The sequence below is a fragment of the Moschus berezovskii genome, chromosome 3 (genome assembly GCF_049115385.1).
Source record: "Moschus berezovskii isolate FMDL1 chromosome 3, NW_MosBer_1.0, whole genome shotgun sequence".
NCBI lineage: Eukaryota > Metazoa > Chordata > Mammalia > Artiodactyla > Moschidae > Moschus > Moschus berezovskii.
Genome location: NC_142462.1, coordinates 15,577,010 through 15,590,803, shown reverse-complemented (window position 1 = coordinate 15,590,803; position 13,794 = coordinate 15,577,010).

The following is a 13,794-nucleotide window of genomic DNA, read 5'->3' as shown; positions in this document are numbered from 1 at the left end:
CGCGGCCGCCGCCCCCTGGAGGCAGGAAGCCGGTTCCGCCCGCTCCGCAGTCAGCTCCAGGCTCCGGCAGCCGGAGGCGCCAGGAGGCGAGGCGAGGCGGGGCGGGGCCGGGGAGGACAGCCTAGCCGCGGCCTTAGGGGGCTTCCGGTGATGGGCGGGGCGGGGCGGGGCGGGGCCGGGGAGAACAGCCTAGCTGCGGCCTTAGGGGGCTTCCGGTGATGGGCGGGGCGGGGCGGGGCGGGGCCTGGGAAGACAGACCTGCCTCGGCCTTAGGAGGCTTCCGGTGACGGGCGGGGCGGGGCGGGGCCTGGGAGGACTGCCTAGCCGCGGCCTTAGGGGGCTTCCGGTAATGGGCGGGGCCGCCCGCTGGCCGCCCGCCTGACCGGAAGTGGCTTGCCCGGAATTACTGGGACAGCGGGGAGGTTCACGAGCTTTTCGGCCTTTTAGGCCTACGATTGGCTTATAAAATACAGGACGCCTAAGTGAATCTAAATTCCAGATGACCAACTGATAACTTACTAACGCCAATGTATCCCATGCAATGTTCGTTGTTTATCTGAATTCAAATTTAACTGGCCAGCCAGTATTGTCAATTTTCCAAGTCCGGCACTCCTATTTAGGACCCCGTTACACTCTTTAAAATTATAATTTACACCCCCAAATACGTTTGCTTATAAGGGAGTATTTCAGTATTAGGAGTTGAAACATATTTTAAAGCCCTGTAGACCACGCATACATTCATTGGCCCTTAAGTGGCAGTGTCATCTTAAGTTCCATAGTGTCTGAGCATTAGGCCAGGGAGATAGTGCTGGATTGGCATTGTTGGCAGGCAGGTTTGGCCCCGAGAACTTCCAGAAAGGGACTTGGGACCTCTCTGGACCGAACTTGGAAACAGCTGACCTAGGACAAGGGCATCATGAGAATCCAGCCTTCTCAATTAATGCTGCTGGTCAGTACCAGCCTGACCAGGGAAACAAGTCTTAACCCAGCCTTTCTCGGTGGACGGGTGGTTGCCTGCCTGTCTTCGTGATCCTGGATTTCCTGGGCTTGAAGTTCTCTTGCATGTCTTGATGAATATGTTGGTGGAACGGTGTGGGGAGAAGAAGAAAGCTGTATTGACTGCCTTATCAAGCTGTGAAACTGCATTTAGGCCTTCCGCCAATAGTGGTTTAAGATACCCTATTTTACTCTTAACTGTCAGAATTATTTTTTTGGGCTCCAAAATCACTGTGGATGCTGATTGCAGCCATGAAATTAAAAGACACTTACTCCTTGGAAGGAAAGTTATGACCAACCTAGTTCAGTTCAGTTCACTTCAGTCGCTCAGTTGTGTCCGACTCTCTGCGACCCCATGAATCACAGCAAGCGAGGCCTCCCTGTCCATCACCAACTCTCGGAGTACACTCAAACTCATGTCCATCGAGTCAGTGATGTCATCCAGCCATCTCATTCTCTGTCATCCCCTTCTCCTCCCATCCCCAACCTTTCCTAGCATCAGAATCTTTTCCAGTGAGTCAACTCGTCGCATGAGGTGGCCAAAGTATTGCAGTTTCAGCTTTAGCATCAGTTCTTCCAATAAACACCTAGGATTGATCTCCTTTAGAATGGACTGGTTGGATCTCCTTGCAGTCCAAGGGACTCTCAAGAGTCTTCTCCAGCACCACAGTTCAAAAGCATCAATTCTTCAGCGATCAGCTTTCTTCACAGTCCAACTCTCACATCCATACATGACCACACTGGAAAAACCATAGCCTTGACTAGACAGACCTTTGTTGGCAAAGTGATGTCTCTGCTTTTCAATATACTATCAAGGTTGGTCATAACTTTCCTTCCAAGGAGTAAGTGTCTTTTAATTTCATGACTGCAATCAGCATCTGCAGTGATTTTGGAGCCCCCAAAAATAAAGTCTGACACTGTTTCCCCATCTATTTCCCATGAAGTGATGGGACCAGATGCCATGATCTTTGTTTTCTGAATGATGAGCTTCAAGCCAACCTTTTCACTCTCCTCTTTCACTTTCATCAAGAAGCTTTTGAGTTCCTCTTAACTTTCTGCCATAAGGGTGGTGTCATCTGCATATCTGAGGTTATTGATATTTCTCCCAGCAATCTTGCTTCCAGCCTGTGCTTCCTCCAGTCCAGCGTTCCTCATGATGTACTCTGCATATAAGTTAAATAAGCAAGGTGACAATATACAACCTTGACGTACTCCTTTTCCTATTTGGAACCAGTCTGTTGTTCCATGTCCAGTTCTGACTGTTGCTTCCTGACCTGCATACAGGTTTCTCAAGAGGCAGGTCAGGTGGTCTGGGATTCCCATCTCTTTCAGAATGTTCCACAGTTGATTGTGATCCACACAATCAAAGGCTTTGGCATAGTCAATGAAGCAGAAATAGATGTTTTTCTGGAACTCGCTTGCTTTCTCCATGATCCAACAGATGATGGCAATTTGATCTCTGGTGCCTCTGCCTTTTCTAAAACCTGCTTGAACATCTGGGAGTTCACGGTTCACATATTGCTGAAGCCTGGCTTGGAGAATTTTGAGCATGACTTTACTAGCTTATGAGATGAGTGCAATTGTGCAATAGTTTGAGCATTCTTTGGCATTGCCTTTCTTTGGGATTGGAATGAAGACTGACCTTTTCCAGTCCTGTGGCCACTGCTGAGTTTTCCAAATTTGCCGGCATATTGAGTGCAGCACTTTCACAGCATCATCTTTCAAGGTTTGAAATAGCTCAATTGGAATTCCATCACCTCCACTAGCTATGTTCGTAGTGATGCTTTCTAAGGCCCACTTGACTTCACATTCCAAGATGTCTGGCTCTAGGTCACTGATCACATTATCGTGACTATCTTGGTCGTGAAGATCTTTTTTGTACAGTTGTTCTGTGTATTCTTGCCACCTCTTCTTAATATCTTCTGCTTCTGTTAGGTCCATACCATTTCTGTCCTTTATTGAGCCCATCTTTGCATGAAATGTTCCCTTGATATCTCTAATTTTCTTGAAGAGATCTCTTGTTTTTCCTATTCTGTTGCTTTCCTCTATTTCTTTGCATTGATCACTGAGGAAGGCTTTCTTATCTCTCCTTGGTATTCTTTGGAACTCTGCATTCAGATGCTTATATCTTTCCTTTCCTCCTTTGCTTTTCGCTTCTCTTCTTTTCACAGCTATTTGTAAGGCCTCCTCAGACAGCGATTTTGCTTTTTTGCATTTCTTTTCCATGGGGATGGTCTTGGTCCCTGTCTCCTGTACAATGTCAAGAACCTCCGTCCAGAGTTCATCAGGCACTCTATCTATCAGATCTAGTCCCTTAAATCTATTTCTTACTTCCACTGTATAATCATAAGGGATTTGATTTAGGTCATATCTGAATGGTCTAGTGGTTTTCCCTACTTTCTTCAATTTAAGTCTGAATTTGGCAATAAGGAGTTCATGATCTAAGCCACAGTCAGCTCCTGGTCTTGTTTTTGCTGACTGTATAGAGCTTCTCCATCTTTGGCTGCAAAGAATATAATCAATCTGATTTCGGTGTTGACCATCTGGTGATGTCCATGTGTAGAGTCTTCTCTTGTGTTGTTGGAAGAGGGTGTTTGCTATGACCAGTGCATTCTCTTGACAAAACTCTATTAGCCTTTGCCCTGCTTCATTCTGTGCTCCAAGGCCAAATTTGCCTGTTACTCCAGGTGTTTCTTGACTTCCTACTTTTGCATTCCAGTTCCCTATAATGAAAAGGACATCTTTTTTGGGTGTTAGTCAAGAGACGCCGGGCCCGGTGGCGCAGACGCGACAGACACCGGCCCCAGCGCAACCGACCACGCAAAGAGACATGGCCGAGAGGAGCTACCCCACATCCAATAGGCGGTGGCTGCGCAGGTGCAGGAGGGCCGAGAGGAGCTCCTTCACGTTCAAGGTCAGGAGGGGCGGCCTTGAGGAGATACCCCTCATCCAAGGTAAGGTGCAGCAGCTGCGCTTTCTTGAAGCAGCTGTGAAGAGATATCCCACGCCCAAGGTAAGAGAAACCCAAATAAGATGGTAGGTATTGCGAGGGGGCATCAGAGGGCAGACACACTGAAATCATAGTCACAGGAAACTAGTCGATCTGATCACATGGACCACAGCCAATTGTGGTCCACTGGAGAAGGGAATGGCAAACCACTTCAGTATACTTGCCTTGAGAACCCCATGAACAGTATCAAAGGGCAAAATGATAGGATACTGAATGAGTATTTCCCCAGGTCGGTAGGTGCCCAGTATGCTACTGAAGATCAGTGGAGAAATAACTCTAGAAGGAATGAAGGGATGGAGCAAAAGCAAAACCAATACCCAGTTGTGGATGTGACCGGTGATAGAAGCAAGGTCTGGTGCTGTAAAGAGCAATATTGCATAGGAACCTGGAATGTTAGGTCCATGAATCAAGGCAAATTGGAAGTGGTCAAACAGGAGATGGCAAGAGTGAACATAGACATTCTAGGAATCAGTGAATTAAAATGGACTGGAATGGGTGAATTTAACTCAGATGACCATTATATCTACTACTGTGGGCAGGAATCCCTTAGAAGAAAAGGAGTAGCCATCATGGTCAACAAAAGAGTCCGAAATGCAGTACTTGGATGCAATCTTAAAAACGACAGAATGATTTCTGTTCGTTTCCAAGGAAAACCATTCAGTATTACAGTAATCCAGGCCTATGCCCCAACCAGTAACGCTGAAGAAGCCGAAGTTTAATGGTTCTATGAAGACCTACAAGACCTTTTAGAACTAACACCCAAAAAAAAAAAAAAAGATGACCAACCTAGAGAGCATATTAAAAAGCAGAGACATTACTTTGCCAACAAAGGCCCGTCTAGTCAAGGCTATGGTTTTTCCAGTGGTCATGTATGGATGTGAGAGTTGGACAGTGAAGAAAGCTGATCGCCGAAGAATTGATGCTTTTGAACTGTGGTGCTGGAGAAGACTCTTGAGAGTCCCTTGGACTGCAAGGAGATCCAACCAGTCCATTCTAAAGGAGATCAGTCCTGGGTGTTCATTGGAGGGACTGATGCTAAAGCTGAAACTCCAATCCTTTGGCCACCTCATGTGACGAGTTGACTCATTGGAAAAGACGCTTATGCTGGGAGGGATTGGGGGTGGGAGGAGACAGGGACGACAGATAATGAGATGGCTGGATGGCATCACTGACTCGATGGACATGAGTTTGCGTGAACTCCGGGAGTTGGTGATGGACAGGGAGTCCTGGCGTGCTGTGATTCATGGGGTCGCAAAGAGTCGGACATGACTGAGCGACTGAACTGAACTGATGATCAACAGAGGGGCTGTGATTTGGCCTGGATGCCCCAGTGGATACTGGTCTTCGAAGCACATCTGGACAGGGCTCTGCCACACAGCCCTGCATCCCAAGTTGTGGCTCTGGTCATCCTGGCTCTGAGTCTTGGGTTTCCCAATAGTACCACAAAAAATTAACTACTTTTCAGACTGTTATGGGGTATAAGAGCAATTGTGAAAGTGGCTGAGGAGAATAGGTACACAGTGTGGTCTCACTGTAGAAGGATGCACTCTGTGAGAGGCATCTAGGTATTAAATTCTATGCTTCCTAATATATCTCTCCTGCTAGTACACCTGTCTTCACACCTCCTTCCTCCTTTGAGATTACTGCCTCTCACTTACAGAAAACTTTGGCCCCTGGCTCACCAGCTTCCTCTGCACCAGAGCCACCATCCTGGTTGGGGCCCACATCCACATGTATAACCATTCAATGTCCTCTTTTCTCCATTCCTCCTCATTCCAACATCTCCATCTCCTGTCCTTGTCAGCTCCCATAGCTCCTGGTTACACCCTCTACCCTTCTGAGATCATCAGAAAGAGCCACATTTTTCCCTTGGTTTTTAAAAAAAAAAGTTCCTTTTTTTTACTTTTAAAGTTAAGTATAGTCAATGAAGCAGAAATAGGTGTTTTTCTGGAACTCTCTTGCTTTCTCCATGATCCAGTGGATGTTGGCAATTTGACCTCTGGTGCCTCTGCCTTTTCTAAAACCTGCTTGAACATCTGGAAGTTCACGGTTCACATACTGCTGAAGCCTGGCTTGGAGAATTTTGAGCATGACTTTACTAGCATGTGAGATGAGTGCAATTGTGCCGTAGTTTGAGCATTCTTTGGCATTACCTTTCTTTGGGATTGGAATGAAGACTGACCTTTTCCAGTCCTGTGGCCACTGCTGAGTTTTCCAAATTTGCTGGCATACTGAGTGCAGCACCTTCACAGCATCATTTCTCAGGATTTGAAATAGCTCAATTGGAATTCCATCACCTCCACTAGCTTTGTTCGTACTGATGCTCTCTAAAGCCCACTTGACTTCACATTCCAAGATGTCTGGCTCCAGGTGAGTGATCACGCCATCATGATTATCTTCGTCGTGAAGATCTTTTTTGTACAGTTCTTCTGTGTATTCTTGCCACCTCTTCTTAATATCTTGTGCTTCTGTTAGGTCCACACCATTTCTGTCCTTTATCGAGCCCATCTTTGCATGAAATGTTCCCTTGATGTCTCTAATTTTCTTGAAAAGATCTCTTGTTTTTCCTATTCTGTTGTTTTCCTCTATTTCTTTGCATTTATCGCTGAAGAAGGCTTTCTTATCTCTCCTTGGTATTCTTTGGAACTCTGCATTCAGATGCTTATATCTTTCCTTTCCTCCTTTGCTTTTCGCTTCTCTTCTTTTCACAGCTATTTGTAAGGCCTCCTCAGACAGCGATTTTGCTTTTTTGCATTTCTTTTTTATGGGGATGGTCTTGGTCCCTGTCTCCTGTACAATATCACGAACCTCTGTCCAGAGTTCATCAGGCACTCTATCACATCTAGACCCTTAAATCTATTTCTTACTTCCACTGTATAATCATAAGGGATTTGATTTAAGTCATATCTGAAAGGTCTAGTGGTTTTCCCTACTTTCTTCAATTTAAGTCTGAATTTGGCAATAAGGAGTTCATGATCTGAGCCACAGTCAGCTCCTGGTCTTGTTTTTGCTGACTGTATAGAGCTTCTCCATCTTTGGCTGCAAAGAATATAATCAATCTGATTTCGGTGTTGACCATCTGGTGATGTCCATGTGTAGAGTCTTCTCTTGTGTTGTTGGAAGAGGGTGTTTGCTATGACCAGTGCGTTCTCTTGACAAAACTCTATTAGCCTTTGCCCTGTTTCATTTCGTGCTCCAAGGCCAAATTTGCCAGTTACTCCAGGTGTTTCTTGACTTCCTACTTTTGCATTCCAGTCCCCTATAATGAGAAGGACAGGAATCCAAGACCACCTGACCTGCCTCTTGAGAAACCTGTATGCAGGTCAGGAAGCAACAGTTAGAACTGGACATGGAACAACAGACTGGTTCCAAATAGGATAAGGAGTACGTCAAGGTTGTATATTGTCACCCTGCTTATTTAACTTATATACTGAGTACATCATGAGGAACGCTGGGCTGGAAGAAGCACAAGCTGGACTCAAGATTGCTGGGAGAAATATCAATAACCTCAGATATGCAGATGACACCACCCTTATGGCCGAAAGTGAAGAGGAACTCAAAGGCCTCTTGATGAAAGTGAAAGAGGAGAGTGAAAAGGTTGGCTTGAAGCTCAACATTCAGAAAACAAAGATCATGGCATCTGGTCCCATGACTTCTTGGGAAATAGATGAGGAAACAGTGGAAACAGTGTCAGACTTTGTTTTTTTGGGCTCCAAAATCACTGCAGATGCTGATTGCAGCCATGAAATTAAAAGACGCTTGCTCCTTGGAAGGAAAGTTATGACCAACCTAGATAGTATATTAAAAAGCAGAGACATTACTTTGCCAACTAAGGTCTATCTAGTCAAGGCTATGGTTTTTCCAGTGGTCATGTATGGATGTGAGAGTTGGACTGTGAAGAAAGCTGATCGCCGAAGAATTGATGCTTTTGAACTGTGGTGCTGCAGAAGACTCTTGAGAGTCCCTTGGACTGCAAGGAGATCCAACCAGTCCATTCTAAAGGAGATCAATCCTGGTTGTTCATTGGAAGGACTGATGCTGAAGCTTAAACTCCAATACTTTGGCCACCTCATGCGTCGAGTTGACTCACTGGAAAAGAGTCTGATGCTAGGAAGAATTGGGGGTGGGAGGAGACGGGGACGACAGAGAATGAGATGGCTGGATGGCATCGCCGACTCGATGGACATGAGTTTGAGTGAACTCCGGGAGTTGGTGATGGACAGGGAGGCCTGGCGTGCTTTGATTCATGGGGTCGCAAAGAGTCAGACATGACTGAGCAACTGAACTGAACTGAACTGAACTGAAAGTTAAGTATAATACACATACTGTAAAGTATCCAATGCATCTAAATACAGTTTATCACAAAGTCACTGCACTGGGCCAACCAAATCAAGAAATAGAACATTAGCCCATCAACTGCTCTTTATCCAAAGATCACCACTATACTGATTTCTAACACTGTAGATTTTGTGGAGTCCCTTTGTCAGGGTAAGGAAGGTCCCATCTATCCCTATTTTCATCATGAATGAAATGTGTAGAATGTGTAGAATTTTATCCAACAGTTTTCTGTATGAGATGATCATAATGCCTTTTCTTTTTAAAAAATTACTTATTTTTTTCTTTGTTGGGTCTTTGCTGCTGCACGTGGACTTTCTCTAGTTGTGGAGAGTGGCGGCTACTCTCCAGCTGTGGTGCTTGGGCTCCTCATTGCCCAGTGACTTCTCTTGTCACAGAGTACAGGCTCTAGAGTGCTCAGGCTTCCTTAGTTACAGCATGTGGACTCAACAGTGGTGGCTCGTGGGCTCTAGCGCTTGGGCTCCGTAGTTGTGGTACATGGGCTTAGTTGCCTGTGGGATCTTCCCAGGCCAGGTGTTGAACTTGTGTCATCGGTAGTGGCAGGCAGATTTTTATCCACTGTACCACCAGGTAAGTCCTGCTTTTTCTTCTTTGTTATTGATGTGAATTCAGGTTTCTGAATGTTAAATTAATATTGCCACTAATGGAATGAAGCCAGCTTGGTTATTGTGTACTGTTCTTTTCACATATTGCTGGATTGCTTTACTAATATTTTGAGATTTTTGTATCTATGTTCATGAGTGAGATAGGCTTATAATTTTCCTTTCTTGTAATATCTTTGTCAGGCTTTGGCAGCAAGATCATGTCAGCCAAAGAAAGGACTCTGAATTTTATTCTCAGTGAGATGGGAAACCAAAGCTCTTCTATTAATATTTACTGATATGAAAAGATTTCAGATATAAATTTTCAGAGGGGAAAAAGCAATTTATAGAACAGTATATAGAACATGATTACTGTATGTAAATTAAGTATCTGTGGACATAGTGTGTACCTTTTTTAGTTATTCAGGCAAAAAGTTGCTAATTGATGCACAGAGGTGGTAAGACAGGCTTACACTTTTCTTTTTGCACCCTTTTTTTTTCTTTTATAACAGCTTTATTTAGCTATACAAAACAGCTCACCCTTTTATTTTAAAGTACACAATTCAGTGGTTTTTAATATATTCACAGATTTGTACAACTATCACCACTATCTAATTTTCGAACATTTTCATCACTCCAGATAGAAACCATCCGTTAAATAACCGTTAAGTAATCAAAGGGTTAAGTCAAATCTCCCCCAACGACTAATCTACTTTCCTTCTCTATGAATTTGCCTGTTCTGGACATTTTGTGTAAATGGAATCATACAATATGTGGCCCTTTGTTTGCACCTCTTTGTCATTTGAAATATTCCTTACCACTTTGTGTGTTACTTTTATTTTTTTCAAAAGGAAAAGAAGTTAATTGGTGGTTTCTTGGTCCTAAAAATCCCCTGCCAGCTGGAGGAGGTGGGTCACAGCAGACAGAATCTAGACTGGCAAGCAGACCTCCTCTCAGCATCTCGGTCCCTTGTCTGTAAATTGGGGAAGGTATCACCCACCCCAGGGCTGCAGCAAGATTTGATCAGTTATCACGCCTGGCACATAGTTCTCAGTCAAACATAGGGCTTGTCTTCCAAGCAGCAAAGCTATAGTGTCCCAAAGCTCCTATGCAGATGTACTGGAGTGTTAACAGAATAGACCAGTGTGCTGCAAGGATAAATAGGACTATGTGATGGGGAGGGGTGAGGGGGGTGGGGTCAAGTTGGGAGGTGAGAGAAATGGGCGGGAGAGAAGGATTCAGGGAGACACTGTCGATGAAGGCTCTGACCCAGTCCTTCTCCCTCATGGGCGCCTCAGCAAGAGCTGGAGCCACTACTGGTTAATGGGAGGATTCGGTGAGTTAGCACAAGTGAGGTGGTAACAACTCTTCAACCTGGTCACTGCTTGATTTAGTGCCGATCCTGAGGCTAATAAGACAGGAGGAGGCATTCTTTTGACCAGGCTGGTCAAATGTATACCCCTCTCCTCCAACTCCAGTCTTGGAAAAAGTGTAATTAACTCAAGTTGCCTATTAACATTGACAAACTAGAGAAAGAAAGTGTGTGGATTGGACAGGGTGGGACCTATGGAACTGCCAGAAGAGAGAGAGGGCCAGGGCAGGTATGTCTGCTGACCTCAGGAGAGGTGTCCTGGCAGCCCTGTCTCCCTCTGCAGTCACACTTTCTGTGCAATAACCTGGAACTTTCTTTCTGTTTTGTGTGTGTGGCCCCGTGGTTCCCACACCAATGCCTCAGTTCAGGGTGTTCTCCTTACCTGGAATATGTTTCTTCTCAAGCGTCATAAGGACCCTATCCATCTTCTCAGGGTCAGCTCAGGCATCACTCCCTTCAGGAAACCTCATGCCAGGAGTCACAGCCCTCCCCTGCCCCTGCCAAACTAAGTAGCTGTTCCTTGCTGTCTTCGTACCCTTGTCTCCTCCGCCACCAGGAGCATGTTGAGGAAAGGAAGTTTGCCATTTTCCTTTTCGTGTTTCTTCTACTTCCCCACATCTTGCATTCTTTGTTGTTGTTTAGTCACTAAGTCACGTCCGACACTTTGTGACCCCTTGAACTGCAGCCCACCAGGCTCCTCTGTCCATGAGATTTCCCAGGCAAGAATACTGGAGTGGGTTGCCCATTTCCTCCTCCAGGGGGTCTTCCTGACCCAGGGATTGAATCCTAGTCTCCTGCATTGGCAGGTGGGTTCTTTACCACCGAGCCACCAGGGAAGCCTGCACTCAGTGGGTAGACATCAATTAGCAGTCTAATGTGTGTGGATTAACGTACCAGTCAGCCTTTTCTCGGCTGAATGAACAGCCTCGGTTCAGGGCAGTGCCTGCGCCCATTCCCCTCCTCACTGCCCCCACCTCATCAGCTGACTTCTCTCACCAACCAGCCTGCATTGGGCCTCCCTGGCTGCTCCCTGGCCTGCAGCCTGAGCAGGCATCCCCCTGCACCACAGTGGGCACTCAAGTTGCCTATTAACATCTGTAAGGTCGGAACGCAGTGGCCATTGCTGGACTTCTCCTCCCCCTCTTCCCTTTCCCGCCAGACTCTGACTATTGTGCTCTATTCTCATTCCCTCCCCGACTGCTGGAGTGTCCTTGAGGTGTCGGTTCCTGGTAGAGATCAACCCTCTCCTAACCTCCCCCTCCTAACCTCCTGTCCAGAAACAGCAATAACTATTCCGCTGCGTCAGCACAACCTTGAGCAGACCGGGCAACCAACCCAGTCTTGCCCCCCGGCTAACTGACCTATGAGAGACCACCACTCCAAATCTTGCCTAAAGTTTTATAAGTTGCCTCTTGCCTTTTTATTCAGCACGGACTTCCCCGACCTAGCTCTGTTAGGTCCGGGAATCCCACCCGGGGGCACCTAGCCATTAAAGCCTGTTACATGATCTATTTGGCATCTGGGTTCTTTTATTTAACATCCTTGGGCCGTTTCAACCTTACAACATCATCATCCACCATCCAGCACCGGCTGGATCACAAATGAGCCTTCCTTATTTGAAATAACCATGTGTGATCCCTGGTGGAGCTTCCTAAGCATCTTCCTCCTGTTTGGGAAAAGGTGATGATGTGGTGAGGACACCTTGTCCTCTGGTTGCCTCTGCGAAGGCCTGGGGACCCTCCTTGACAGGGAATCGGTTTGGAGATGGCGGAACAGGCCTCCCTGAGACTCAGCACCGAGTGCCTTGGCCATGACCAGCCACTAAGGGCCCAGCAGAGAGACCTGACTCAGAGCCCATCTCCCAGGCAGTGGGGGTCCCAGCCCACCCCATCCTCCAACTGTCACTCCCCTAACTGTCACTCAGAACTTTGCTTCTCAGGACCCGCGCCTGTGCCTTCCTGTCCTTCGAGTGACTGCTGGCTTAGGAACCAACATAGCTCTTTGAGGACTGCGTGAAAGTCACATTTTGCGATTTAGGTATCCAACCCCTGTCGTCTTATAAGGCAGTCTCAGCTGTCTTTGACTCTTGTCCCTTTGGTTTTGGTGTCGAGAGCTCTTCGGATCTTGCTGCCTCTCCACCTTCTGATTTGCGGGATGGCTGGGGAACAAAACCATCTTGGTTGTTTGAGCATCTTTTAACCCTTCGCAGCCGTATGTGAAGACTGTTCCTAGAGGAGTTTGGATTTTATCAAAAAGAGAAATATTTTATTTACCTGAGGAAATGTAACTATCTTTTTAATATAAATAATAAGTTTTCATTATAGAAATTCATACAATTCAGCATATCCCTCAATTCTGCTGTTAGTGATAATGCGTTCCTCTGATGTTGGATATTTAGCCTGTTTTAAATTTTTTGGAGTTACAATGACTGATATAATGAACTTCCTTACACATGTATTGTTGCCTGTTTGTGTGGGTATCTTTATGAGGGAAATTCCTAAAAATATAACTGTTATGTCTAAAGTGGCACCCATTTTTAATTGTGATTGATGTTGCCAAATTACTCACCCAAAAATGTACGCACACCTGCCAACTCCTGTGAAATTATGTTAGGGCTGATGCATTGCCGAGGGCCCACAATAGATTTGGGGGTTATGAAAACTTTTAAAATTTATTTTAAAATCAGGAGAAAAATGAATACAGTAATAGTGAATATATACTATACAGTGATTCCAGCCTGGATTATATTTTTTATACTAATGAAACCGTTAAAATATACTCCTTCATAGTTTATTATGGAGGTAGGACCCAGGAAGGCAAATATGTGTACGGCCCTTACCAGTCATAATGTGGCCCTGGCTTATCCATTTCTCCACATTCTTGCAACTCTGAGAATTCTCTTGTTAGTTTTTGCCAGTCTTTTATGATAAACAAACAAACAAAAATTTCACAATCTTTTATTTTTTTTTTTACTATTTGTGAGGTGTGGTCTCCTAAGTTGATTGACCATTTAAATTTCCTGTGTGAATTGCCTACTTAAGTTCCTTTCTCATCTTTCTATTGACTTTCTCATCTTTTCCATGTTAAAAAGTTCTTTTTACATTATAGTAAATATTGCAAATTTTATTTTCAGAATTTTTCATTTCAGATTTGTTGGTATCTTTTTATGATGATATTTAAAGTGTTCCTGTACCCCAGATCTGTCAAGCATTTCTTTCATGGTCTCATTCTTACAAAGGCTTATACAAACTTCATTGATATTTTCTTATTTGGCTATTAATATTTATTATTATAATCTTTCATTCATCTGCAATGAATTATTATAAAAGATGTGAAATAGCTATTAAACTTTGTTTTCCAAGCATAACTAATTGTTCTAATACCACGGGACAATGGAAATACCACCTTTACCAAATATTAAATTCTTACATATATGATTCTATTTCTTGAATCTCTTCCATCCTGTTGATCCATTTATC